At 42.5% G+C, this 26,309-nt stretch overlaps 1 protein-coding gene and 1 non-coding gene across 4 annotated transcripts in view; one reads left to right on the top strand and one right to left on the bottom strand.

Annotated features, from left to right (window-relative positions):
• The window catches only part of itprid2 (ITPR interacting domain containing 2), a 166,584-nt gene that overhangs the window by 133,063 nt on the left and 7,212 nt on the right, over positions 1-26,309 (bottom strand). Inside the window, exon 1 of one of the 3 annotated variants that reach the window (XM_078228512.1) lies at positions 26,188-26,265. The exons of the other annotated variants lie outside the window; for them this stretch is intronic. The gene's annotated coding sequence lies outside the window, so the exon portion shown is untranslated. Of the gene's footprint in view, positions 1-26,187; positions 26,266-26,309 lie in introns of those variants that run through there. 3 annotated transcript variants of the gene reach the window in all.
• On the top strand, positions 727-830 carry LOC144504166 (U6 spliceosomal RNA). The gene has a single exon (XR_013499586.1). It is a non-coding gene; the product is annotated as a U6 spliceosomal RNA (small nuclear RNA).

The raw sequence follows: 26,309 nt of genomic DNA, 5'->3' as shown, positions 1-26,309 counted from the left end.
AAACTGCCAGTACTCTCGCTAGTATCAAATATCTAACGACTGAAAAAATTCAAAACTTGTTTTAAAATTTCCATTTTTGAATACCAAAAGATTATCTAGCCTAATGGCACCATGAAAAGTTAGAACTGCTTTGCATTCTTAATAACATGTTCACTCTCCCATCACCTACTCACCCAGTTTACAAAGCACGGACACAGGAAGGGCATAACCTTGCCCTAGAACTACTCCAAGTCAAGAAATACTGGCCTGGAATTTCTGCTAGGTTATTTATCCTCCCCAGTTGCAATTCTGCCAGGCTAGGTGTTGGCATGGTGGTATTGTCACTGGACTAGCAATCCCAGAGACCCAGGGTAATGCCCTGGAGACCTGGGTTCAAATCCCACCTCGACAGATGGTAAAATTTGAATTCAATTTAAAAAAACCTGGAATTAAAAAGTCAAATGATGGCCTTGAAACCGCTGTTTACTGTGGTAAAAACTAAGGAAATCTGCCATCCTTACCTGGTTCCAGACCTTGTGGTCGATTCTTCGCTGCTCTCTGAAATGGCGTTGCAAACCACTCAGTTCAAGGGCAATTAGGTACGGGTAATAAATACTGGTCCAGCCAGTGACACATTCCATAGAGATTCTTCTGCAGGTTTTAAGAGTCATCACATAAACTAGCTGATATCATATAGTGTTTGAGTTGCTGCAATCCAAGAAAGGAGGACAAAACTAAAACTAGCTGAACAGCAGTGCATATTCTGTGCTAAGATTGGAATGACACAGAGAAGCTCAGAATGGTCCCTGCCCAAGAACGATACATAAATTCATGAAACATTCCATACTTTGGCTGCCCAGTCAGGTAAATTGGAGAACCTCCTCATGACCCTGCTCCTGGGCCTAGCCAAGGTGGCCACCCACAGATCCAGGTTAGTCCTGCTAGTGGTGGTGTTTGTTCTGGTTGTCTCTTTCCCATGACTATGTGCGGTCGTAGAGGGGTACATAGTAGCCACCAGTCCACTCAAGATCTCTTGTGACCAGTGGATACTGGAGGGACTGGAGTGCATTGTTGTCATTAGAAAATAAAAGTTTCATTTGATCATTTTCCTTTGCTTTTTATTGATTGCTTTCTATTGTTAGTGCCCTGTATGAAAGTGGATGCTTCAGTCAGATTATTTACTCAGTGTCATCCCGATCGGTCAATTAAAGGAACTCTGACAGGCACTTTCACTGTACACAGGTTGTCAAGACAACAATGATAAAACACTAATCAAAAAACAAAATATTGCTGATGTTGTGAAACAATTCTCACAATTGGCTCGTTGAAGCCTCTAATGAGCTAAGTAGGAAGAATGAGTAATAGGATAGATTATAATGCAAAATCTATACCCATAATTGTGAAACTATAAAAAAACAATTTAAACAGTAGACCCCTAGACGGGGATTGTACCATGACTTCAGATATGCTTAAGTTTAAATATAAGGTTACCAAAGATACAGAAATTAGTAGGAAAGATCAGAGGGGATAGATGAGGCCTACTGCACATAGTACTGCCATTAGATTTGATTCTGTGACTAAAAGCAGGTGTGGTATGGACAACGATACAAAATGAGGATGCACTGGTAAAGGGTGCGGCAGAATAAGAATATACACCTTTTTCTGTAGGCAGATCACTTGAAGAATTGCTGATGCAATTTTCTGTGGAAACAAGGAGTACTCGAGTACAAGTCTCTTCAGATCTGTTCAGTTAATTACAGGATAAACGGCAGCAATGTAGATTTTCTGAGGAGTAGCTGGATGATGAGTTGCGATGTGTAGTATTTCTGTATATGGAGTTAATTTAATATGTAGCTGTCCAATGGCCCGGTGGTACAAAAGGAGTGGGTAATCTTTTTTTGTTTTTTGGGCCAAAGAAATTGGAGATCAACTTCAGAGGGTATACGGTTCAATCCAGCACACTGTCACATAATTAACTGCAGGCATGCAATACTTTGTATGCTTACTATGATTGTTTACAACTTTTTATTTTATTTATTAGTGTCACAAGTAGGCTCACATTAAAACTGCAATGAAGTTACTGTGAAAATCCTCTGGTCGCCACATTCCGGCGCCTGTTTGGGTACATGGAGGAAGAATTTAGCACAGCCAATGCACCTAACCAGCACGTCTATGAGAGGAAACAGGAGCATCCGGAAAGGCACATAGACACGGGGAGAATGTGCAGACTCCGCACAGTGACCCAAGCCGGGAGTCAAACCCAAGTCCCTGGTGCTGTGAGGCACTGTTGCACCATGCCACTCCACTACAGAGCAAAAGTACTTTACTGGTTTTAAAGTGCTTTGAAACGTCCAGTGATTATGAAAGGCGCAATATAAAATAAAAGTCTTTATGTATCAGTACAAGCTAAGGCAGAAGCCAACTTTTACATTTAATGAAGTGTTTGAGTTGCTGCAATTAGACTGGTGACTGATTCATAAATAAGTTTAGCTGGAGCCAGTACAATCTGTTACAAGTGTGAGACCCATTAAATTTTTGTAATTGCATATATAAGAGCCCTTTCAGACTTATTATTTAGAGCAATCAGATTAGTGATGGGTTTATAAAATCCAATCAATGCCCCAATTTAGAGGGAAGCATATTTCCATTTTGGTGGAAAGCAACTATGGCAAAATAAGGAGAATTCTTTGGCTATTATAAATATATGAAACAAAAAAGGTTACCCAGTCCTTTTCCTTGTACCACCGAGGTCATTGGACAGCCACACGTTAAATTAACTCAATACACAGAAATACTACACATCACAACTCATCATCCAGCTACTCCTCCTCCAAAATCTACATTGCTGCCGTTTATCCTGTAATTAACTGAACAGATCTGAAGAGACTTGTACTCGAGTACTCCTTGTTTCCACAGAAAATTTCATCAGCAATTCTTTAAGTGATCTGCTTACAAAAAAGGGTATCTATTCTTATTCTGTTACATGCAAACATAGGAGCAGGAGTTGGCCACTCGAGCCTGCTTCAACATTCAATGAGATCGTGGTTGCTCTGACTGTAACCTCAACTCCACACTGCCCTTTTTTTCATTGGTGGGATGTGGGCATTGCTGGCTAGGCTAATATTTATTGTCCATTCCTAGTGGCCCTTGAAAACATGGTGGTGAACTGCCGTCTTGAACCCCTGCAGTCCCTGTGGCGTAGGTATACCCGCAATGCTGTTACCTACCCCCTGTAATCTTTCACCCCCTTGCTTATCAAGAATCTATCTACTTCTGCATTAAATTATTCAAAGACTCTGCTTCCACCATCTTTTGAGAAAGGTGGGCGGGGGGTGATCCAAAGACTCTCTACCCTCAAAAAAAATATTTTCCTATCTGCCTTAAATAGATTACCCTTATTTTTAAACATTGACCCCAGTACTAGATTTGCCCACAAGAGAAAACATCCTTTTCGTATCCAATGTCGAGATCCCTCAGGATCTTTTATCTTTTAATCACGTCACCTCTCTTCCAAACTCCACAAATATAAGGCCCAACATATCCAATCTTTCTCCGATGGCAACCCTTCCATTGCAGGTATTCTCTGAATCACTTCAAAACACACTTATATCCTTTGTTAAATAAGGAGACCAATCCTGTACATGGTAGTCAAGATACGATCTCACCAATGCCCTGTATAACTGAAGCATAACCTCACGAAATGTGTATTAAATTCCTCTCGCAATAAATGATAACATTTTATTAGCTTTCCAAATTACTTGCTATACCTACATACCAACCGCTTTCACTCGGACACCCAGATCCCTCTGCATTTCAGAGCTCTGCAATCTCTCACCATTTACATAATAAGCTTATTTTTTATCCTTCCTGCCAAAATAGACAATTTCATATTTTCCCACATTAAACACCATATGCCAAATCTTTGTCCATTCACTTAACCGATCTATATCCCTTTGCAGCCTCCTTATGTCATCTTCACAACTTACTTTCCTAACTATCTTTGTGTCATCGGCAAATTGAGCGATGATACCTTTGGTCCCTTCATTCAAGTCATTTATATAAATTGCAAAAAGTTGAGGCTCCAGCACTGATCCCTGTGACACATCACTTCTTATATCATGCCAACCAGAAAATGACCGATTTATTCCTGCTCCCTGGTTCCTGTTAGGTGCAGTAAGAAGTCTCACAACACCAGGTTAAAGTCCAACAGGTTTATTTGGTAGCAAATACCATAAGCTTTCGGAGCAATGCTCCTTCGTCAGATGGAGTGGTCTCTGTTCTCAAACAGGGCACAGACACAGAAATCAAATTACAGAATACTGATTAGAATGCAAATCTCTACAGCCAGCCAGGTCTTAAATGTACAGACAATGTGGGGGGAGGGAGCATTCAACACAGGTTAAAGAGATGTGTATTGTCTCCAGACAGTACAGCTTATTTACATATTATTTACAATACACATCTCTTTAACCTGTGTTGAATGCTCCCTCCCTCCACATTGTCTGTACATTTAAGACCTGGCTGGCTGTAGAGATTTGCATTCTAATCAGTATTCTGTAATTTGATTTCTGTGTCTGTGCCCTGTTTGAGAACAGAGACCACTCCATCTGACGAAGGAGCATTGCTCCGAAAGCTTATGGTATTTGCTACCAAATAAACCTGGTGTTGTGAGACTTCTTACTGTGCTTACCCCAGTCCAACGCCGGCATCTCCACATCCTGTTAGGTGGCCAATTTTCTATCCATGCCAATATATTACCACTGCACCATGAGCTTCTATTTTCCACAATAACGTTTGATGTTGTAACTTACCAAATGTCTCCCGGAAATCTAAATACAACACATCCCCCAGTTCCCCTTTATCCACAGCACATGTTACCTTTTGAAAGAACTCCAATAAATTAGTTAAACATAGTGTCCCTCTCAAAAAACCAAGTTGACTTACCTGGAATTTATCAAAGTTTAACCATGTACCCCTGCTACCATGTCTTTAATATTAACTTCTATTCTGCTTCTGTCTCCTTCCTTTTTGAATGAAGGAGTTGATTCACTATTTTCCAATCTAATGGATCCTTCCGAATCTAGGGTATTTTGGAAGATTAATTGTTCAATATTAATCTGATGCTTTTTGAATTTGCCTAGGCTCTGAATGTATCTGTTCCTTATTTTATTCTATATGATACGTGTCTGGCTACGGCAAGTCAATGTCTAGAAGAAAGTGGAGGATTAAAATGCAGTAGTCCAACCAGCCACTGAACTCAAAAAGCAGGCTCCCCTCTCCAAGTCCCATTCTGACCCAATGCATTTTACCAGTGGATCAGGATATGGTGAACTATCACCATTGATCATGTTTGTCTTGCCCTCCTGTGCACCACAGTGTGCATCCTAACACATAATTCAAGTTGATGGGTTATTTAAACTCAAACTGGACTCTGGTCAATTTCAGGCATAGAATTCCTAAAGTGCAGAAGGAGGCCATTCGGCCCATTGAATCTGCACCAACTCACCAAAAGAGCATCTTACCTAGGCCCACCCCCCAATCCCCATAACCCCATACATTTACCATGGCTAATCCACCTAACCTACACATTTTGAGACACTAAGGGGCAATTTACCGTAGCCAATCTACCTAACCTGCACATCTTTGGACTGTGGGAGGAAACCAGAGCACCCGGAGGAAACCCACACAGACACGGAGAGAATGTGCAAACTTCACACAGACACCCAAGACCAGAATTGAACCCAGGTCCCTGGCAATGAGAGGCAGCATGCTAATCACTGTAGCACCCTCTGTGTGACTGAAGTAGCACTAACTGAACATGGCTGGGTATAGGTGAATAATTATTATTTTTGCAGAATAAGGAACAGTTGAAATGACATTATCACTGAAGTTTATTTATCAGTGTCACAAGTAGGCTTACATTCACACTGCAATGAAGTTACTGTGAAAATGCCCTAGTTGCCACACTTTGGCACCTGGTCAGATACACTGAGGGAGAATTTAGCACAGCCAATGCACCTAGCCACAGCACGTCTTACAGACTGTGGGAGGAAACCAGAGCACCCAGAGGAAACCCACGCAGACACAGGGAGAAGGTGCAGACTCCACACAGTCAGTGATCCGAGTCGGGAATAGGACCCGGCTCCTTGGCACTGTGAGGCAGCAGTGCTAACCACTGCGCCACCGTGTCACCCCTGAAGCATTCAGCAGTAAATAAACTTGCTCCCTCGTGATGGCTAGATGCAACAATATGTTTTGAAGAAAGGGAACACAAGTAGCAGGTTACCCTCTCCACAGCCCATTCCTCCACCATCGCTGAGTCAGAGTCCTTTTACACAGCTGTTTGCGACTCCTCCAAGCTTCTCATGCACGCTTATAGAACAAGAAAAAAAGCAACATTCCCACGGACAAGAGAGTGAGGCTGAAACCTTGGGCTATAAATAAAAGCAGTGAACTGGCACAGAGTGATCCCTCTGCATTTGCAGGCACAAACTTTTCCCTTTAATTTTAACAACACTTCTGTGAAAACTATAATAGACCCATCTGAATACTGGGAAAGGAAAGCCAGCTACTGTACAAAGCAAGGACATCTGTCTTTAATTAAGTCTAAACTGCTGTTAGTCCCATAGTATGATTTATAACAATTACTGAGTAATTCAGTACATGGATTGATATAATACTGTGCATCAAGAGTATTTTTTTGGAAAGCTGATTGACCTGCTCAATCACTCCAACTGGGTCACCACAAGCAACATTAAGCAGACTGAAAGATGTTGTAAGGGAGCAGCAGCCCAACTAAAGCTTCTTATTTTAGTGACACGGCACATTATGAATAGAAATCTTGCAAAATAAAAATAAATAGTTAACACAATGATCAAAGCAGAAGAGACTTTCCTTCACCGCTTTGCTTCCACTGCCCCATCTTACATTAGTCGCAGTGACTTTTACTCTACTTCCAACTATCAGCTCCTTTTTCTGGTCTCTTCTCTTCAGTAACTGACTTAGGCTTTTATGTTGTTCTGTCAGGATGTCTCAGCCAATGACTTCAAGGTGGGGCAGGACTTACGGCAAGAATTTCAGCCAAAGCATGTTTTTTTTACAAAGCCATTCACAGCTTGGTATGGCTCCTGCTCTGCCCAAGACCGCAAGGAACTACAAAGGATTGTGAATGTAGCCCAGTCCATCACTCAAACCAGCCTCCCACCCACTGACTCCGTCTACACGCCCCACTGCCTCGGAAAAGCGACCAGCATAATCAAGGACCCCACGCAGCCCGGACATACTCTCTTCCACTTTCTTCCGTCGGGAAAAAGATACAAAAGTCTGAGGTAACGTACCAACCTTCTTCCCTGCTGCCATCAGACTTTTGAATGGACTTACCATATATTAAGCTGATCTTTCTCTACACCCCAGCTATGACTGTAACACTACATTCTGCACTCTCTCGTTTCCTTCCCTATGAACAGTATGCTTTTCTGTATAGCACGCAATACTTTTCACTGTACACCAATACATGTGACAATAATAAATCAAATCAAAGTAGGCTATTTAAAAAGAAAGGGACCCTACAAATTGGGAATTGGTGCATTTTATTTTCAGTACACAGCAGCAGCTTTTAAACTAGGTGACAATAATGGCAGTTTCTGACTCGTGAGTTTTAGGCGGCTCACTGCAAGTTTAGGTTGCAGTTGCTGGTTTCCTTGGAAGGCAGAAAAAATTCATCACAACTGACTGGGACATGTGGGAATGAAGATCTGCTGACTGCTGCCTATACTGATACTACTGTCCATGGCCAAAATGAAGATGGTTGGGTAGTTCCTCCCTTCAGTCACACCCTAGGGAGTAAGCGACAGGGATTTTCACACACTGGGCTAGAATTTCCAGCTGTGCTCGCCCCAAAACCGGAAAATCCCACCCGAGGTCAATGAACCTTTGCATGGTCTGCCTCCGCCTCTGCCGCCCCGCCCCCTCCCCCCCGCCCCCACCCACTATGATTTCCATTACGGGCGGGACAGGAAAATTCCCCCCATAGGATTGTAAGTAACTATCCTCCACTCGCTGCGTATTTCTAGACCAGCCATCCTGCTTTTAATCAAGAAGTTTCTGCTGGAGTTCTGTTTGTTCTTCCAAAAAATCCTGAAGACCGGCATAATGCTACTGGACCTCACAGCTGCCTACGATGGAGTGTGGCACACTAGCCAGATCCTAAAGCTGGCTGGAGGCTTCTAACCTGGGTCGGAAAATTGTTGAAACACCCCTTTGCATTCGATGATTCAGAGTCCATGTTGGGCAAAGGAGAAGACTGGCCAATGGACTACCATGAGGCTCATTGCTAACCCCAATCCTGTTCAACATATATACAAGCATGTTTGGCAAATTCATCAATGCTGATCATATCTGTTGTGCTACCCAAGCTCCATCCTGCCACACTCTGGACCAGATGGAGGGCAGGCTTTGAACTACTGCAGCGAGGGTGCTCCTGGTTAAACAACTACAGCACAGGCCATTGCCCCTGGGCAGCCATCCCCCACTGCTGAGGCCTCAGGCCCTTATGGACTTGTGGAAAGACACTACCAAGGAGAGTCCCTCTATAAACTAAACGGCAGACTAATCACCTTAAACTTATCAAATGAGGAGCCTATCGGGGATTTGCAATAATAAAACAAATATCAGTGGAGAATTGGTTATTGGACAGGAAGCAGAGAATAGGGGTAAAGTGGACATTTTCAGTTGGAAGGCTGTAACTAGCAAAATGCCACAAGGATCAGTGCTGGGGCCTCAGCTAGTTACAGTCTATCTTCATGACTTAGATGAAGGAGCCGAGAACCATCTAATTTGCTAACAATACAAAGTGGGAATGTAAGCTGTGTATAGGAAACAAGAGCACGTAAAGAGATATAGGCAGGTTAAGTAAGCAAATAACAAGGTGACGGATGGAATATAATGTGGGAAAGTGCAGGGTTACTTGTCTTGGGAGTGAGAATAGAAAATTATATATTTTTTTAAAGGCACAGGATTTTAAAATATTAATGTTCAGGGAGACTTGGTGTATGTGAAAAAGGCACTTGGAAAGCCTGCAGGCACAGATTGCAATTGGGCAAATGCCATGTTGGCTTCTACTGCAAGGAGATAATAGTACAAGAGAATTCGTGTTACAGTTGGATAGGGCCTTGGCAAGGCCATACCTGCAGTACTGTGCACAGTTTTGGCCTCCTTGGTTAAGGACTAGATAGTTGCCTTGGAAGCAATCCAGTGAAGTGTTGAAGCGGAAATTTTCCTGCTTCTTGACTGTGATAGAAAGACTCAACAAAGCTCGTTCCGACAAAATGTGAAGCGGAGAATAATGTGAAGTGAAGAAATAATGTGAAGCACAGAAGCGGAGTCAGCCTTATCGGGTCTTACAGGGGTCTGGCATTTTGAAATAGCTTGGTCAGTGTTCTTACATTGTACCAGAGAGTTGACCAATTTTCCCATCATGCCACTACTGAGTTCATACAACTTCACAGAAGGGTCAGTAGATTAATTCCTGGGCTGTCCTACAATAAGGGGTTGAGTAAATTGGACCTATATTTGCTGGGATGGATGATCTCACTGAAACGTACAAGGCTCGGAAGGGTCTCAGCATGGTAGACATGGCAAGGTTGTTTCTACTGGCTGGGCAATCTAGATCATGGGACACAGCCTATGGCAAAGACACTCATTTAGGACTGAGATGAGTGGAACGTTCTTCACTCAAAGGGTTGTGAATCTTTGGAATTATCTACCCAGAAGGTTATGGATTGCTATTGTGGAGTACATTCAAAACAAAGATTAATAGGGAATCAAGGGATATGGGGAACAAGAAAGTGGAGTTGAGGCTAAAGATCAGGGTGGCACAGTGGTTAGCACTGCTGTCTCACAGCACCAGGTTCAATTTGAGCCTTGTTTGACTGTGTGAAGTTTACACGTCCTCCCCATGTCTGTGTGGGCTTCCTCTGGGTGCTCCAGTTTCCTCCCACAGTCTAAAGATGTGAAGGTTAGGTGGATTGGCCATGCTAAATTGAATAAGATGCTCCTTCCAAGAGTCAGTGCAGACTCGATGGGCCAGTTAGTCTCCTTCTACGCTGTAGGGATTCTGCGATCAGCCCAGATTGCATCGAATGGTGCAGCAGCCTTGAGGAGCTGAATTGCCTACTTCAACTTATTATATCCTGAATAGTCATTGTGCCAAAAGCTGCTAGTGTCAGCAGCCAGCAGTCCCAGATCATGTCAGAAGCAAAACAATACTCCCTTTACTCCAATAATGGTCCTCACTTGCATAATGCTTAGAATGTTGCCAAAAAGGGAAGGATTTTAGAATTCAGTAAAGAAACTGATCGCGACAAAATAGAATACTGCATGACAATAAATTAGCACGAGACATAAAAGCAAATTGCGAATGTTTCTATAGAAATGTAAAAAAATCAAAGAGCGACATGGGTTCCTTACAGAGATAGAAGCAATTATAATGGAGAATGATCAAATCGCAGAGACATTCAAATAGTACTTGGTATATGTCTTCACAGCAGAACACAAAAACTTTCTGGAAGTAGTGGGGAACCAAGGGTCTAGTAGCAATGAGGAACTTATTATAAGAAGTAAATAAATACCGCTGTAGAAAATAACAAGACAAAAAAAATCTCTTAAACCTAATGGCCTACATCGAAAGGTTTTACAAGAGGGAGCTACAGAGATAGTAAAGAGGGTTGACATTGATCTTCCAGAATTCCTTAGATGCTGGAGGGGTTTTCATGGACTGGACAATAGTAATCATAACATCACAATTTTAAAATAGGAGAGAGAAAACATGGAGCTACAGGCTAGTTAGTCTCAATGGTAGGGCAAAATTAGAGATGTGACGGGAAGGCACTCAGAATCCTAATACAGTTTGCAGAGTCAACAATGATTTATGAAAGGGGAATCACCTTTGACAGATCTGTCAGCGTTCGTAAGGTTGCAACTAGCAGGGTAGGTAACAACAAACCAGTAGATGTAGTGTATTTACATTTTCAAAAAACATTCAATAAGGTGCCAAACAAGGCGTTGTTACACAAATTAGGACTCCCGAGATTGGAAGTGGTATACTACCCCATGGATCGAAGGTTGGTTAATGTCCAGAAAACAAAGTAGGAATAAAATAGGTCATTTTCAAATTGGCAGATTGTAACTAGTGGGATGCCACAAGGAGGGGTTTGGGCTTCAACTACTTAAAATTTGTAGCAATGATGTAGCAAGGGTGACACGGTGGCAAGCAGTGCTGCCTCACAGCGCCAGGGCCCCGGATTCAATTCCGGCCTCGGGTCACTGTGTGTGGAGTTTGTACATGCTCCTCGTGTCTGCATGGGTTTCCTCTGGGTGCTCCGGTTTCCTCCCACACTCCAAAGATGTGCGGGTTAGGTTGACTGGCCATGCTAAATTGCCCCTAGTGTCACAGGGATTAGCAAGGTGAATATTTGGGGTTGTAGGAATAGGGCCTGGGTGGGATTGTGGTTGGTGCAGACTCGATGGGCCAAATAGCCTCCTTCTGCACTGTAGGGTAGGGATTCTATGACTTAGATAAGGAACCAAGTGTAATGAAATCCGAGTTTGCTGATGATATAAAGTTAGATGGGACGGTAATCTGTGAGGAGGGCACAAATGTTGCAAAAGGACAGAGACCGGTCAAGTGGGAAGGCAAGAATATGGCAAATGTAATATAAGAAAAAATACAAAGTTATCAACATTGGAAGAAAGAAATCTATTTTTTTTTTAAATGACAAGAATGGGAAATGTTGATATTCAAAGGAATGTGTCTGTGTGTCCTTGTACTGAGACCATGAGGTTTAACTTGGGGTACAGCAAGCATTTAGGAAAGCAAATGGTAGAATGCTATACTAACCTTTATTACAACAGAACTGAGTGTAAGAGTAGAGAGGTTTTACTACAATCATAAAGAGCCTTGCTAAGGTCAGATCTGGAGTAGTGTGTACAGTTTTGTATCCCTTGCCGCATACCTGGAGTCGTGTGTTGTTTCATTCCCTTTCCCTGACATCTGGAGTAGTGCGTACAGCTTCATTCCCCTTGCCTCACATCTGGAGTACTGTGCACAGTTTTGTTCCCCTTGCCTCACATCTGGAGTAGTGTGTACAGTTTCATTCCCTTTCCCTCGCATCCGGAGCAATGTGTCCAGTTTTATTCACATTTCCTCACACCTGGAGTAGTGTGTACAGTTAATTCCCCTTGCCTCACATCTGGAGTAGTGTGTACAGTTAATTCCCCTTGCCTCACATCTGGAGAATGCGTATAGTTTCATTTACCCTGCCTCAGGGAGAATATGCTTTGTGCAGCAATGGCTCACAACACTGATTTCTGGGATGAGCAGACTGTTATATGAAGAGAGGTCAGGTAGACTAAGGCCTAAATTTTCGCTACAATAGAGAGCAGGCGCACACAGAAATCAGTCGTGCCACCCCCATCCCAAACACAGCATCTACTATTTTTGTGGAACCACGAATGTGAACGGACCTGGGTAGGAATTTGCATGGGTGTGTTTCATGGAGGCAACTGATTATATGAATAAAATGCCATTCAAGCAGGAGTTTGGTCTCAGAGGTATCTGAAATGCTACGTACGCAAAGTAGACTTGGTCGGAACAGGGCTGAATTTTGTGCATTTCTGTGGCTAGCCAGGCTACCCCTGTGGAGAGAGGCAAGGAGCCCTTCCTTTAAACTTGGCTTAACTGCCCCAGAATTGGCAACAACTCAATTCAAACAGTTTTGGAAGGAAGAAATATAATTTTTTATGTTTCTACACAAGGGGGTAGGAGAGTGGCTCTACTGGACCTTCAGGGCAGGCTTTCTTATCACTACTAACTCATGGATCCAGATTGTGCTCGAGAAGGACACATAGTGTTTAGTGCGAAGGAAGATGGAAGATGGGAATGGCACTCTCGCACACAGACACCATAGAAGCCAGGCACCATGAGTAGTTGGAGGCCAAAAGGGAGGGCAGAAGGTCAGGAAGAAGAAGCAGTGCTGTACACACCAGGAAGGAGGAGAGGCAGGACAATGAAGTATTCCCCTGTAGCAAGGGGGCATAGTCCCAGGACATCCTACCTCAATATGACAGAGAATCAGTGTCGAGGACGATTAAGACTAAGCCGTGAGGTGGAGTCAGATATATATCACATGGTCCAGCAGCAACTCAAGTCACATTCTATTGACCCCCATGTCCTACCAATGGCTGCAAAGGTAACCATTGCTCTCAATTAAATGCCTCAGGCTCTTTCCAGGGGTCAGCAGGAGATTGGTATATCCCAGTCTGCAGTACATAAGGTTGTAACCAATGCTCTGTTGACTTGTGTGGGGGCATCACATTAACCTCCTTATAGATATGGCAACTCAGTCAATAAAGAGACACAGTCGTTTCACAATTAGGTGTTCCTCAAGGGCAGAGTGTTCTGGATTATACTCATGTTGTCATGAGTGCCCCAACTCAACGTGTGGACAAATGCAGACACATTAACTGGAAGCCCTTCCACCCAATCAACGTACAGATGGTTTGTGACCACAAGGTCTTCCTTCACGTATGCGCTTGCAAGGTACCCTGGCAACTGCCATGTCTCCTTTGTACTAAGGAGCTCCCAACTCGGTCCGGTATTTCAGCCACCTTCACAGATCCATGGTTAGCTTCTAGGTAAGGAGGGCTATCCCTTAAGAGCCTGGCCAATGAACCCTTCGATCTGCATCCAGGGCCAGTGGGCCCAACTCCATCCAGCTGCACGACACCCCACCGGCACCTCCCCGCCCCCCCCGCGCAAAACATCCAGAGCAGAAATCACACCATTCAGGGTAACATCTCCCACCCCACCCTCAGGCAGATGGGACCCAGCTATGGATATTCCTGACCTGAGCAAATTGGCACTGGAGCAAAAATCTGGCCCCAAGAGTCAAACGCACAAAAATTGCGGCGAATACAGTAAATGTCAGCGGTCATTGTTGAATGTAGAGGGAACAGATTGATGCAATAGGAGTATGCCCTTCCCAAGGTCAGGCCAACAATATAATAACAGGAATGGAAAATCTGAACAGGTCTGGCATCATCTGTGGAAAGAGAAACAGAGTTAACATTTGGATTGCGATAGGACTCTGCTTCAGAACAGAACAGAAAGTAGAAATGAGACGGGTTTTATGCTGTTGGAAAAGGTGAGTGTGGGGTGGGGGTGGGGGGGGAGGGGGTCAGGTGGAACAAAACAGAAGGTCAGGAATAGGTTCGGGGGCAGGGGAGATTACATACCAAAAATGCCAAGGAACAAAAAGCAAAGAGACTTTGACCATAGTAAAGAAACAAGACAGGTCCAGAGTAAGTGTTAATATCAGAATTAAAGTCAGCCCAGTCTGAAAGCAAAAACAATTCACAGACTGGCACTTGGCAAAATACAATCAAAATGGAGGACAGAGTTCACAGTCTAAAGTTGTTGATCTCAATCTAAAGTCCAGCAAGCTGTAAAATGAGCCACTGAAAGATGAGGCGCTGTTTCTCTAGGGTGCACTGGGCTTCACTGGGGTGCTACAGCAGGCCGAGGACAGAAATGTGAGCTTGAGAGCAAGATGGTGAAGTAAAATGGCAAATAACCAGAAGGTTTGGGTCACGCTTGCCGACTGAGCGGAGGTGCTCTGCAAAGCAGCTGCCCAATCTGCGTTTGCTCTCCGCAGTGTAAAAAGGTCACAGTAAGAAGTGTTCATTTTTCACAATGTATTCCACTGTATCAATAAATCGCTGATTCACCTGGAGAAGTGTTTTGGGCCTTGGAAAGAGAAGATACAGGATCAGATACTACACCTCCTGTAATTGTATGGGAATATGCTGTGGGAAGGGGTTGAGGTGTTGGGATGATAGAGGAATGGACCAGGATGTCACGGAGGGAACGGTCCCTTCAGAATATTGTCCCAGGGAATAGGAAGGAAAGATGTGTTTGGTGGTGCATCATGCTAGCAGTGGTGGAAATGGTGGAGAATGATCCTTTGCATAAGGAGGCTGATGGGGTGGAAAGTGAGGACAAGGTGGGGGGGGGGGTCCCTATCATGGTTCTGGAATGGAGGAGTACGGATGAGGGCTGAAGTGTGGGAAATGGGTTAGGCATGGTTGAGGGCCCTGTAAACTGAGTAAATACACAGTTGAGAAAAAGGATAGCTTTGATAGCCAAGTTCCGCACACGTGATGACAGCCTCAACCGTGATCTTGAGTTCATGTCCTACCATTTGGCCTGGGCTTGCAAAATCCTACTAACTGTCCTGGCTTGAGACAATTCACACCTCTTTAACCTGTGTTTATCCCTATCGCCACTTGCATTGTCTGTACCTGTAAAGACTCCAACCATTCCAACCATTATCTTGCAATTGAATCTGTGCCTATATATGCCCTGTTTGTGAACCCAACTCTCCACTCACCTGATGAGCAATGCTCCAAAAGCTCGTGATACCAAATAAACCTGTTGGACTTTAAACTGGTGTTGTGAGACTTCTTACTATGCCCACCCCAGTCCAACTCCAGCATCTCCACATCGAGAAAAAGGATGTAACGTCAGAAGTGTTTTTGTGGAAGGTAGCATCGTCAGACCAGGTGTGACAGAAACACTGGGTCTGGAATGGAGTCCTTGCAGGAGGCAGGGTGTGATGAGGTATAATCAAGGTAGCTGAGAGAGTCGGTGGGCTTGTAATGAATATTAGTAGACAGTCTGTTGCCAGAGATGGAGACAAAGAAGTCAAGGAAGGGAAGGCAAGTTTTGCAGATGAACCGTGTGAAGGTGTTAGAAGGATGGAAATTTGAAGCAAAATTGATTAATTGTATCAATTCCGGACAAGAGCAGGAAACGGCATTGATACAATCATCAACATACTGGGAAAAGAATTGTGGGAGGTGGCCTGAGAAATGTTCTGCATGTCCCACAAAAACGCAGGTATAACTAGATTCACACAGGTACCCATAGCATTGCCTTTTATTTGGAGGGAGTGAGGCAAGTTAAAGGAGAAATTGTTGAGGTGCAGAACAAGTTCACCTTGGCGGAGGAGGGTAATGGTGGATGAGGATTGTTTGGGCCTCTGTTCAAGGGAGAAGCAGAGAGCTCTCAGACCACCCTCGGGGTGGGGGGGGGGGGGCAGAATGGAGGTATGGGGAGATTCGGATGTCCATAGTGAAGAGAAAGCAGTTAAGGCCAGGAAACTGGAAATTACTGAAGTGACAAAGGGCATCTCAAAATCATGAATGTACATGAGAAGAGACTGGGCAAGGAGAGAAAATATAGAGTCAAGACAGGAAGAATAAGTTCAGTGCGATAGGGACAGGCTTATGTGATGGGTCTATCAGAACAATCCTGTTTATGGATAGGGGCTTGAAGAAGGGGCTTGCAGCTCCGAAAGCTTGTGTGGCTTTTGCTACCAAATAAACCTGTTGGACTTTAACCTGGTGTTGTTAAACTTCTTACTGTGTTTACCCCAGTCCAACGCCGGCATCTCCACATTATGGATTTTGGGCCAGTGATATGTGGGGGAGTGAAAAGTGAGTTTCACTCTGCTTTTGTTTCTTTCTATGAAAGGTGTGCAAGGTAGAAAACAGTGTCAAAGAAATCCAATCCTAAGAACAATCATTGCGCCCTCAAAAGGAGAAAGAAAGCAACCTAAAATCTTGATCATTTAAACAACACGGTTCAAAGTCCTTTAACGTTGCGTGCAATATAGACACGCATAATGTAACTGTAATCAACCTTATTCAATGTAATCAAATTGAAGTAATGTAGTTTTCATGAAAACATCCCTTCCAGACAAACAAAACACACCCTTGTGCAGTAATCTCAAAATGGGTTTGTACTATTAGGATCTGTAAATGGAATGACTACATTGTATTCCAACAAATTGTAAAGAATAGAATCCTTTTCCACCCCTCTTCATCTATGATTGTTTGTCAATATTTACATACAAAAGTCCGGCGTCACGTACCAACCGACCCAAGAACAGCTTCTTCCCTGCTGCCATCAGATTTTTGAATGGACTTACCTTGCATTAAGCTGATCTTTGTCTACACCCTAGCTACGACTGTAACAACACATTCTGCACTCTCTCCTTTCCTTCCCTATGTACGGTATGCTTTGTCTGTATAGCGCGCAAGAAACAATACTTTTCACTGTATACTGATACATGTGACAATAACAAATCAATAAAAGGGTTTGTTATTGAATTAGAAATTACTACCAATATGTTCTCATGCTAAATGGCGGAGGAGTGGCCTAATAAAAGTCTTCAAAATTCAGGAAAGTTTTGATACGAGTTGGATACAGACTGTTTCCTCGTGTGGGGAAGAGTATAACTAGAGGCCATTGATATAGCATAACCACCACAAATTTCAATTGAGAATTCAGGAAAAAGTAGCTTTAATTGAAGAATGTGGAAGTCACTATAACGGGCAGTGGTTGAAGTGAATAGTGGAGAAGCACTTAAGGCGAAACAAGACAAATTTATAATGGAGAAGGGGCCAGAAGATTGTGAAGATAGACTGGCCAAGCTCTCTGTGCAGCCACCCAACATCAAAGGGGGTCGCCAAGACCATCCAGGTTGCAACTGGGATGCAGTTTAAACAATGACTCACATTGTCGAGCAGTGTCTGCCGACTAAACTTGAAGGAAGCTTGAAGATATCAGCTAGCCACCGACAAGCTATTGCTTGGGCCTGTGACTATGTGCCGGCTAAATAAATAAATAATGATGATAGACTTAGAAGGCAAAAGATGGGCGAGGCTCAAGCGGACCATAAACATTTACATGGACTCATTGGACCAAATTCTGTGTAATCCTTTGCATGGGTTGGGTGTATTAAAATTGTCCTGGACTCTTGTAATAGTCTATTAAACTACAATTATGTTCATGAGGCTCCTGACAAATCTTGCCTTGTTGATTTTTGTTCGAGGATGTCTTTTCAATTTAAAGCAATCCTTTCCAATGATCTATTTTGCAAACATTCCAGCCAGAATAAGTGTGGAGCATTCACACCAGTAAACTTCAGAGATTGAAAAGATTCCCAATCAGATCTCAATCATGGTATCATAAGGACGGAGAGAAAAAAAAGTTACACAGGTTCCCACTCCCAATCGCTATTTAATAACAAAATCTAAACGTGGGGAAAGGCCCAGGTTTTGAGGTGCTCACAATAGTGAAACTGTCAGCATTTTGCCATCTTTACTCTGCTGAAAAACGACAGCAACTTCAAAAATTTGCGCGGGCGCAAATACAGAAATCCAGATGTTGCTGCCAGTCGTTCAATGCTACTCCAGAGGGTGAGTGCATTGTTGAGGTTACCCTCCATCGCAGTCCTTAAGCAATCAGCAAATTGACAAAGATATTCCAATTTACACCATTCATCTTGCTATGAAAATCTTTTCAAAAGTTACATTTTATTTAATGAGGTGTAACAGGGTCTTTTTTTGTAAATGCTGGCTCATAACTACTGCTAAACACCCGCAAATCCTGGAGGGTTATTGCTTTATTTATGGAATATCAAATACCTCCATGATAAAATATTATGTACACTTTTACAATGAAAAAATTTCAAAAATTGGTGATAATTTATTTTCTATCCTAATCCAATCAAATAATTTGTTTCACCATCTGAAATTTTACTTTTAAAATTAGGATAATTGGTGTTTTTAAGCATCCTGGTATGCTGTCAGTGAAAATACTTCAATGCGATTGGCTACTTACCCTGCTTGCTGATAACACTGCTGCTGGTGCCTGGAGATCCCTTTTATTTAGCACCAGATATAAACTGCCATAAAGGGGGAATTTGTGCCACATAGATTGCAAAATCTTTTGTGGGTGACTTTCTTCAAGGTCAGCAGTGAACACCATTGCTTCATCACTGACTGCAAAATCGAGCTGATAGTCTGGATTCATTTTTGAGAAATGGCCACTGGAGCAAAACACCCAAGGACCTTCAGTCTAGCTATTCAACCGTTCAACGGTAGTCAAGAAGGCATACGGCATGCTTGCCTTCATCGGCCAGGGCATTGAGTTTAAAAATTGGCAAGTCATGTTGCAGCTTTATAGAACCTTAGTTAGGCCACACTTGGAATATAATGTTCAATTCTGGTCGCCACACTACCAGAAGGATGTGGAGGCTTTGGAGAGGGTACAGAAAAGATTTACCTGGATGTTGCCTGGTATGGAGGGCATTAACTATGAGGAGAGGTTGGAGAAACCTGGTTTGTTCTCACTGGAACGACGGAGGTTGAGGGGCGACCTGATAGAAGTCTACAAGATTATAAGAGGCATGGACAGAGTGGATAGTCAGAAGCTTTTTCCCAGGATGGAAGAGTCAATTACTAGGGGGCACAGGTTTAAGGTGTGAGGGACAAGGTTTAAAGGAGATGTACGAGGCAGATTTTTTACACAGAGAGTGGTGGGTGCCTGGAACGCGTTGCCTGGGGAGGTAGTGGAAGCGGATACAGTCATGACTTTTAAGGGGCGTCTTGACGAATACATGAATAGGATAGGAATAGAGGGATATGGCCCCCGGAAGGGTAGGAGGTTTTAGTTCAGTCGGGCAGCATGGTCGGTGCAGGCTTGGAGGGCTGAAGGGCCTGTTCCTGTGCTGTAATTTTCTTTGTTCTTTGTTCTTTATTCCACCACATCAACAAAGCCATATGCCAGCAAGCAATGAGAGAAAAATTAAGTTAGATTAATGTAGCATTCGCAACAAATTCCAGGTCTGAACATTCTTTTATCCCCCACAAAGGCATTATGTTCAATTTATTCAAAAAAGATACTTTGTCACCTCATGAGATATCAACATCATTATTCAGCCCCACACTGAATCCACACCATTCTGCGTAAACACAGCAGTACAACCAAGCAACCATAATCTAAATCAATCAAAAATAAAATTGGGACTAAAACGGTTACATTTTATTTCCAAAAATGGAGCTTCGAGAAAAGATTAATGACTACACAAATGAAATCTCTTGTATCACAAATACCCATCATTGTTCATGTACCATGTTGGTGAATTTTGCATACAGAAACTCAAGTGGTTTAATTTTGCATAAACACTGCTCCTGACACGGACGTGCGCAGGCACGCGCAGGATATATTGTTCAAGTTTGCTTTTCTAAAACAATTTCACCCCTGAGTTTGAGGCAGGTTTGAAGCATCAGTGGTGAAGGGAACCCATCCATTCACAAACATTGACTGACCAATTGGTTGGATGTCAACATCCTTGGGGTTATCAATGACCAGAAACTCAACTGGACTCGCCACACAAACACAGTGGATACAAGAGCGGGTCAGAGGCTAGGAATATTGCAGCGAGTAACTCACCTCCTGACTCCCCAAAGCCACCGTCTACAAAGCACAAGTCAGGAGTGTGATGGAATACTCCCCACTTGCCTGGATGGGTGCAGCTTCAATAACACTCAAGAAACTTGACACCATCCAGGACAAAGTAGCCCACTTGATTGGCATGACAACCACAAACATCCTTTGACACTCAGTAGCAGCAGCGTGTACTATCTACAAGATACACTGCAGAAATTCACCAAAGGTCCTGAGACAGCACCTTCCAAACCCGCAACCACTTTCATCTAGAAGGACAAGGGCAGCAGATACATGGGAACACCACCACCTGCAAATTCTCCTCCAAGCCACTCATCATCCTGACTTGGAAATGTATTGCTATTCCTTTATAGTCGCTGGGTCAAAATCCTGGAATTCCCTCCCTAATGGCATTGTGGGTCAACCCACAGCACGTGGACTGCAGGGATTCAAGAAGGCAGCTAGGGATGGGCAATAAATGCTGGCCCACCAGCGACGCCCATGTCCCATAAATGAAGCTAAAAAACCCTTAAGGAATGCAATGAGTAAAGATTAAGGGATAATATATTGCCATCCATTGGTAAATGATAGTACAAATATAAAATTTAAAAATCATACCAAATAAGGGTTCAAGCGTTATAACGGTTTTGGATCTCAATGCCCAGCTGAATGTTTAGGATAGTATATGGCATAATTCAAGGTGGCAACCAATCTCAAGCTCTTAGACAGAAATCATCACCATAAAAATACTAAAATGAAGGGCCCACTTAATTAATAGATCACTATTGAATTGATTCCATCACAGCTCACTTGCCTCAATAGATTATGCAGTTTATTTGCTGAGAAGAAAAAAAACTTCAAATCCACAGGGAGTCAAATAAATTCTCCATTTTGGTAATGGCAAATTTAACCCCCTTTAAACGTGTCTTTTTCCAAAGGATTAGTACAGGAGCGTTTACTCACTTACGAAACATTGTGTAAAAATCAACACTTTTCCACTTGTTGGAGGTATTGTTAAGTATGGCAGGCCAGGCTACAAAGGTTCAGATGAACATCTGCAGAAACTTGCTGATACAGTAAATTGGTGCAAACTGCCAATGATTGGACAAGTTATGAGGAAACATTAACATTCAATTCAGCACAACCATCTGCTATTTCATCTAAACACCAAAAATAATGTCGACACGGACGTTTTGGGTAAACATGAGACAGCTGGAAAATATCCGCTGCTTTTACCTTACTGCAAGGATATTAAACACAAAAACGACCAAACACTTATATGCATGTTCTCTTTTTTAAAAGAAACTGCTTGTGTTAAATTTGAAAGTCTACCAACATTTCAAAGGGTCTGAGCAATTACTAACTGTGCACTAAGGGAGGGCATCATAAAAAAATCATCCATCTAATCCCACAGCTTAGAGTTTCCTGGGAAAATACTCCACTTTACATTCCTGATGAAGTGGAAACTACTCTGCCAAGAAACCTTCCTGCTAAATCCTGCTGTTCTACCCCTTCCAGCATTTTATTCAAGTCAGTTCACACTCCACTGCTATATGTCTGACTCTGCCACTTAAAAAATACACTTCCTCTTTCTATTGCTCTAATATTCATCCTATTAATCCAACATACGTAACCATAACATTTTCAACTGTACCATATGTAAAGTATCCAAGTGCATTATTTTGCTTGATTCACCACTCAATGATCATCTGACAAAGTCCAGTGGTTGATGGAATTCATACAGAAATCTTTGAGTTTAGATGTTGAATGATTATTTTGCAAAGTGTGAAAGAAACAATAGAGGGAAAAAAAATGACAGATCTGAATACCCAAGTCACTTCCTGTGAAAAAATTCAACTTGTTCTTAAAAATGTCATTTCATTTTAACTTCAAATACAGTCTTATCAACAAGAATTTATCATAGAAATCATACAACCCCCCCAGTTCAGAAGGAGGCCATTCGGCCCATCGAGTCTACACTGACAACAATCCCACCCAGGCCCTATCCCCGCAACCCCACATCCTTACCCTGTTAATCCCTCTAGCCTATGCATCCTGGGACGCCGAGGGGCAATTTAGCATGGCCAATCCACCTAACCTGCACATTTTTGGACTGTGGGAGGAAACCGGAGCACCCGGAGGAAACCCATGCAGACACGGAGAAAGCATACAAACTCCACACAGACAGTGACCCAAGCCAGGAATCAAACCCAGGCCCCTGGAGCTGTGAGACAGCAGTGCTAGCTACTGTGCCACCGTGCCGCAATTTAATTGTACATTTTCAAAAGTTACAAGTGAAGGACATCGGGTGACATATTGCTTACACAGTCACTGTCCTCCAAACCCTGTGGCCCAGGTTCAAATCCGGCCTTGTGTCTTGAGTGTTCTATGTGGAACAAGTTTGGCAAAACTTAGTCTCAGCTTTTGTTGGCATGGAGTCCACGAAACAATATTGTCCAGAATCCAGTACAAATTATTGTTTTCCCCAAAGTGAACAGTTGAAGCACATTTTAAAAAAGCAGAATCTCACACTGCATTGATTGTGTAACACCTTCTACATTGAGAATGCAGGCCCTGCATTATAAATGCATTCAATCCCCAGTATCCTCGACAAACACAGAAAGGATACATTTCTAAATTTCTCCCATGTTAAAGCTAAATTAATAGCAACACACAGTTCAGCAAATATCCTTCAATATCTCACCCAGAGGCCATCCCTCATCTCTTAGTCTGTTGGGTACTCAGCTACTGGTCGACTTTAGAGATATCTGACCCTGACCTCAGCCAGCACCCACAAATATCCAGCAGGGATCAATCACGGCACAACAATAAACAGAAAGAACACACAAGTGCTTTTTTTTCTTGCTGTTCATCATTTCAATTTCATTATGACGACCCTCACTGCTTACTTGGTTATATCGGAACAAGAGTTATCATTCAGCCCCTCAAGCCTGCTCCACCATTCAGTGAGCTTGTGACTGATCCAGTACCTAACTGCAAACCTTTGCCCCAAATCCCGCAATATCTTTGGATAACAAAAAAAACTACCAAGCTCAGATTTTAAAATTATGACTGGTCTAGCATCTGTTTCTATCTGTGGCCGCAAGAATTCCAAACTCCCATCACCTATTGTGTACAGAGGTGTTTCGCAATTTCGCTCCTGAAAAGTCTGGTTTTAATTTTTAAATTATGACCCCTCCCTAATCCTAAACTCCCCAACCAGTAGGAATATCCTACCTATCCTTTCAGTTCCCTTAAGACCTTGAAAATGATCAAATCCTGGTTACTCCTTAGCTTTCCAAATGCCAAGGAATACAACTCTAAATTTGGGTAACCTCTTCACATAATTTAACCCTTGGATTCCAAGAATCATTCTGTTAAATTGACACCGTACTTGCTCCCAAGGCCAATATATCTTTCATAAGGTGTGATACCCAGAAACATTCAGAGCACTCCACGTGTGGTCTAACCATGGCCTTGTATAGCTCAAGTATGAACACTGCTTTGGAGGACGAGAGTGCAAGGGGGCAGAGGCCTAGATTCCAGTAATTTTTTTTGATTATTTTCTGTACCTGTTCATCACCTTTTAATAATCCTCTGTACAAGGATCCTCAAGTTTCCTTGGGCCTCCACCATTTCTTGCTTTTGCACCATTTAAAAAAAAACCCTCATCTATCCTTCTTAGGCCCAAAGTGAATGACCTTAGGTTCGTCCACAATGAAATCTATTTATCATAGTTTTGCTCATTCACTTGGTCTACGTCTGTGTAAATTCATACTTCTATCTGCACTGCTTACACTGCAGCTCATCTTTGTGTCATTGACATATTTAGATATGTGGCTTTCTGTCTATTCATCTAAATTTTTATGATTATAGTGAATAGTTGCGCTCCGAACAAAGATCTTTTTCAGTAGTCACATCCTGCCTATTAGAGGACCTGACCATTATCCCTGCATTCTGTCTCCTACGCCCTGACCCTAATCAGGTCAACAAGATGGTTGAATGGGACCTTAGTAAAAACAAGCAATTGAGCTGGACACCATCCTGGCATCTGTGTGCTACGCAATGCAGCATATTTACTTACTGAACCATGCACAAGAATATTAAACCATTTATCCTTCTTATGGCCAATGTTTCTAAGAGGTGCAGTCAAGTTAAATCAATTCAACAATGTCTCAGCAGCCCTATATACTGGTATTTCAAACCAATTTAGCCAACAATTAGAGTGGGTTTTCTGTGCAAGAACACCTCAAGTTTGTCAAAGAACATAAGGTCCAAGTTGTCATAGTTCTTGCTGCTTGCTCAGCACACATTAGGAGAAAATAACAAGGTACAGTACCTCAAAACTGGCAACTTCAGAACCCATGTCCATGCCAGATAGTGCTGACTTTCGGTTCAGGTCAAAGGTCAATCGAACCATTCAGAGCGTGAAAAAAGACCAGCATGCAAAGCCAATAACTAGTTCACTCCAATCCAGTAACTAGCTGAACAAGCCAGTAAGTTATTTTGCTCACTTAATAAGAATTAAATTCATGCATGGCAGATTATTAGAATGTCTAGTTTTCAGATAGCCGGATTTAAGACACTGTCTCTGGACAAGTACAACTCTCACAATACTGTGATCTGCATCTAATCTACGTGGCCCGAGAAGTATAATAACCAAGGAGAAGCCTTCCGAGGGAAGTTGCCCTCCAATTGCTACCTCAAGAGGTACTATTAGCAATGGTTTAAGAGCAAACTGGTCATTCCAATGTCTGCTGCCCAGGAGCTGCGTAATGCACATTGGAAGAGGAAAGCAACTGGACAGAAAATGCCACACACATAAACACACGCACCTCCGTCAGATGAAAAAGGAAGCAAGCCTGCAAAACATGTCCCAATACTGAGCCACATCTAAAGAAAATTCAGAGTTATATTTTGTTTTTAACCTCAAACTCCACCTCTGCCCCCTCCCCACTCCCTCACAAGAAAGGGATGTGGTGATATGAAACTATTTATAAAAATTAAAATTGTGTACAGTAAGGCGCAATTTCGAAATACTGAAAAAAAACCAATATAACCATTTTTCATACCAAAATATGGCATGCTTGAGATTCTAATAAAACACCCATCTGTTTGAGTGACTATTTGTTGAAAATGAGGATTAAGGGAAGCTTTTTTTTTAATTTCCACCTGGAAAAGCTCACTCCCTTCAGCCTTCTTTGACTCGCAGCTACATTTCAGTGAAGCTAATCTGGCAAATCGGATGTAAACATCTTTGTTCAAATATCAGTCAGAGGCTAAAAGATGAAAGGGATGAGTTGAAGTGTTCTGGCAAAACTTTCCTCACATTGAACATAACAGTGAGGCAGAAATGTAAAATAATACACTCACAGTGGCACCAAGCCCCACTGTTGGACAGCAAATGTCATCAGCCAGTTAACTGTGTGCAGCGTACACATGGAAACCAGAGAGTTACAAGGAGGAGGAGGAAATTACAACTTCCCAAACCATCTGCATGATTCAATTCTGGATTTACAGGTCAGTGTTTTTGAACTTGACTTCTTCTTTCATACGAGAGATTATTTTTATATGAGGAAATTCTCAGTACGAGGAACTCAAAATTATACATGGGGAGAAAACAAAAGGCAAACACAATATACATGCATATATTTTACAAAAAACAGGCACAAACGTGAAATAAAAGCATCCAATCTCTCATATATTGATAGAAATGGTAGAGGTTAGAAATTTGCATCATCATTATTGAAAATAACAACGTAAGCTCAATCAGGCCACAATGTTAAAATTTACAGACTTCCAAATCTACAAAAGGAATATTATTTAAAGGGAAAGACAGGGGAAAAAAAACTCACAGCAAACGACCACCACTGTACAGTAAGAACAAAATGGCTTGGAGCTTCCAACAGGTTGTACTGGATTTTCAGCACCATTCACCTGAAATTTGCCAAATCAACAGACGAGATCCACCCTTTGT

This window comes from Mustelus asterias, chromosome 14, assembly GCF_964213995.1.
Source record: "Mustelus asterias chromosome 14, sMusAst1.hap1.1, whole genome shotgun sequence".
Lineage (NCBI taxonomy): Eukaryota > Metazoa > Chordata > Chondrichthyes > Carcharhiniformes > Triakidae > Mustelus > Mustelus asterias.
The sequence above is the reverse complement of the archived record's forward strand: the minus strand, read 5'-3'. Positions and strand labels throughout refer to the sequence as shown.